General features: G+C 34.3%; 1 long non-coding RNA gene across 1 annotated transcript; it reads left to right on the top strand.

Annotated features, from left to right (window-relative positions):
• Positions 1-513: 513 nt before the first annotated feature.
• On the top strand, positions 514-1,787 carry LOC112028419 (uncharacterized). The gene is made up of 2 exons (XR_002884625.2): positions 514-699; positions 1,329-1,787. It is a non-coding gene; the product is annotated as an uncharacterized LOC112028419 (long non-coding RNA).
• Positions 1,788-3,783: the final 1,996 nt, after the last annotated feature.

Raw genomic sequence — 3,783 nt, 5'->3', positions numbered from 1 at the left:
GATAGGATTAGTATTCCAATATATATAAGTCAGGTGTTTGAAAATTATTGTTATTCATTTAAATAGTCTAAATTACAGGTATTATCAATTAGCTCAATGCAATTTGTCAAAAAACTTGTGACTTAGTGGTATGAGTATGACCCTTTGCTTATTAATTAGAAAAGCTGGATTCTAATCCCTTTACCTCAGTTGCAAGCCAAAAAAAAATAAAAATCCTAGCTCAATCCAATCTCAATGAAGAGGTACATATGCTTAAGATTGAAATTATCATATGAGGAAGTTATGAATACATTGTAAAATAATTCCGCCATTGTTGACTTCTAAGGTCCATTTAGGAATATTGACTATATATTTTTTCCTCCAGTAAAACCTGCCTATTCTACGCCAGAGCCATATCCATATCTTCTCTTAATTAATCTGTGCTTGTTGATGAAGCCACAATTTATTAGTTTTGAAGTCCCTAACCTCTTGCTATATTGACTTTGTTGGTTACAATATAATGATCTCATAGCTGATGTGACTCGTGTGAGAACAGATGGGTGTTGAAAAATCTACTTATTTTTTTTCTCCTCTAAATTTTTGTTTTGAGGACAACATTGCTCTTTACTATAAATATGCAACTTTAACACCTCAAAATTGGTGTAGGAGGAAATATGGCTGGCAACAAAGTTGGTGTAATGTATCTTGTCCTTTTGAGTAGTAAGCTCCTACTCCTCAAAAATTGCTGTCATCTTGATTTATACTCTCTCTGTTTGTTTAGCTTGTGCTTTTTTTTTCCCCATATTATTATATTTCTATATTTGAAAATCTAATGTCCATATACTCTCCTATAGGTGAAAATTCTTACATGCAAAAAAAAAATAAAAAAAATAAAAAAAAAATTGTGTAGCACTACCTAGGGAACTTTAACCCGGCAAAAGTTCGATGGCGGTAACAAAAATATGCTTTAAAAAAATCAATATCGCCTTAACTAAAATGAACAGCACATTTGAATTCATTTTGTCCAAATTATATAGTTAAATAATTAAATCCGTCATTTCTTAATAGTTTAAACTTTGAGTAATGTTATATGCATAAACTATTTTACAACAGTTTTGCAAACTGCATGATGTGGCTTTAGCATTTTCAAATAATTATTGATGAGCAAAAATATGATGTTAGTGGTGAACTTATATCAGAACTAATAATGACTTGTCACATCAATATGTAGTAAAATAATTTGTATCTATAGCATTTATCTTAAATTTTTAGGACAATCAGTAATTTAATACATTTATTGAATAAATAATTTTTCAATCTCATATGTTGCGTTCTTTATCATTGAGTAGGTGCAATCCTCCTGGTCTTCAATCCAGAAATTGCGAGCGCAAAAGTATGCCCACAATATTGCACACAAGATGCAGGATACATGACCTGCCCATCTTCAGGAAATAAGCAACTTAATCCGCCCTGCAATTGCTGCTTGGCTCCAAAGGGCTGCACCGTTTACCATGCCGATGGAACTGCAATTTGTACTGGAACTTGATGTGGTGGACATGGCGATCTTTTATATATACATGTTTGGAGGGAGTGCGTGTTTGATTTGCAATAAAAAGGTGCCAGTACTATGGCTCAAGAATGTTAAATAAATTTAAAATGTAGAGACTTCTTTATTTTCTCTACGTCATTATGTGCACTTGTCTGTCTTCGCTACTCTGTTTCAACGTTGTTAATCTCCATTGGAGTTCTACTAATGTAAATTATGACGACTGTTACAAAATTGAATATGAATTATGAAACTTTTTAGATTTCTTTTTGTCATTTTATTTTGTAGAAGAATATACTCATTGGTAATGAGTCTAGCAAATGATTAAAACTAAGAAGTTTGACGAAAATTGCTGCTTTAAATACATTATATACTGAGGAATAAATTCTTAGCCAACTTGGAATATACTTGAGAGCCTAGAAGAAACTTGCAACAAAAATATATATGGGTTTTGATTTTGAAACCACGATATTTCACTTGTTTCAAAAGGTTAAATGGATAAACATTACAGATTTTTTCTTTTTGAGAGAGAGTTTCAACCTATGGCGTCCGCTCCTGATAATAGCTCTTTATTATTAGATCAAGACGCCAATTAGTTTTTGGTGTAGGCGAGAATTAAACCCTAGATCTTTTATACAACTATTAGAGATTTTACCAGTTGAGTTAATTGGAATCCACATAAACATTATAGATTTAAATGGTGCTTATAGAGATATTTTCTAACAATACCACATAAGGGTTGAAAGAGTTATAGATTACGAAGAAAAAAAAAAGAAACTACTTATATAGATTACGTACGATTGAGTGGGAAAAAAAAAAGTTTGGAAAAAAAAAAATTGATATCAGCTATTAAACTTTTGTATATGTTGAAAAAAAAATGATAAATTAGTAGTAAATTATGTTAATTTAGTTTTTATTGCTATCTGAACTCATTAGGTTTCAGTAAGTATTAGTAGTTATAGGATATAGTGATATGCATAAGGCGTAATATTTAATTTTTTTTAATTATAAATTTCTGCAATTTGGTGCAACCACTTGACGCAATCACGGCTTTTAAGCAAGTGCAACTCCATTTGGAGCCTAGGAGGTTCAAATGAACTCCCTGAACTAGCCCAAAAAAAATTATATATTATATGTTTTACTTTTTTTTTGTTTTGACCCTTTGTTGAGGGTCATTTTTGTAAAACACAAATAGAAGGAAGGAAGCCCAACCCAGCAATGCAAGCAGCAAATAGAAGTGGTAAGCATAGAATAAAAACATTTAGTCCAAGCGGCAGGAATAATGGGTCATAGGTCCATAAAATAAATAAATGGGTCTTGAGGAAGCAAATGGGCTCGAAAGACCCGGAAAGAGAAAATAACAAACCTATGGGCAGCGTATGATGTAAAAAAGTAAGAATGGGTCACAGTAGGCTCAAAGTAATGTAAGCAAAGAGAGTAGGGAATTGTTGGCAGACCCACAAACCCCAAGGATGAGTATAAAGTAATTGGGCCGGAGAAGCCCAATGAAATAAGTAAAAACCCATGGGAACACAAAGTTAAGAAAATGGCTAAGGAAGCCCAAAACAAGTAAATGGGCCGAGGATACCCAAAGGGACACAAGAGCCCCTAAGTAAAAAAGCCCATGGCCATGCAAAGCCATTTGGGGAAGAAAGTAAATGGCAGGTTTAAAAGAGAACCAGCAGGACCAAGTCATTACAGCAGGAATGAGAAAATAGTATGACAAGACATAATGGCAATCAAGAAATGGGCTAAGAGAAATGTGAAACTCAGTATCAAATGAAGCCTAGCCTCTGAAGAAAACAGTGAATTATAAAACAGCCAACATAAAAGAACAAATAGGTGCGGCAGACTGTGCAAACAAAGCTCAAGACCGCGGCAAACACATGAGCAGCGGGCAGATTTTGGACATACATGAAAGGGAAGCACGCACAAGGCCTAGGCACTACCAGCCTGTACCTAGCCAATATGGGACGTGGTGGGGTCATGGATCAGAGGTAAGAGGTAAAGAGGGTATGGTTTGGTGGTGGGGAGAGGGAAAAAGACATGTTCCGCCGCTCTTATCCAAGCCCTTTTAGGAGATACGTCCTGTTGGGATGACAGACCACCCTAAAGAGACAAGGTTGAAAGGAGGAACCATTAGGTGCATGTCATGAGAGAAAGAGAAAGAAAGCATTTACACCGTGGCAGGTATTAGGACATATATGTTTTAACTTGTTTAAGAACATATGTCACTTAGTTATGTATATTGGCTAATC

This window comes from Quercus suber, unplaced genomic scaffold (assembly GCF_002906115.3).
Source record: "Quercus suber isolate HL8 unplaced genomic scaffold, Cork oak 2.0 scaffold_1263, whole genome shotgun sequence".
Taxonomy (NCBI): domain Eukaryota; kingdom Viridiplantae; phylum Streptophyta; class Magnoliopsida; order Fagales; family Fagaceae; genus Quercus; species Quercus suber.
The sequence above is the reverse complement of the archived record's forward strand: the minus strand, read 5'-3'. Positions and strand labels throughout refer to the sequence as shown.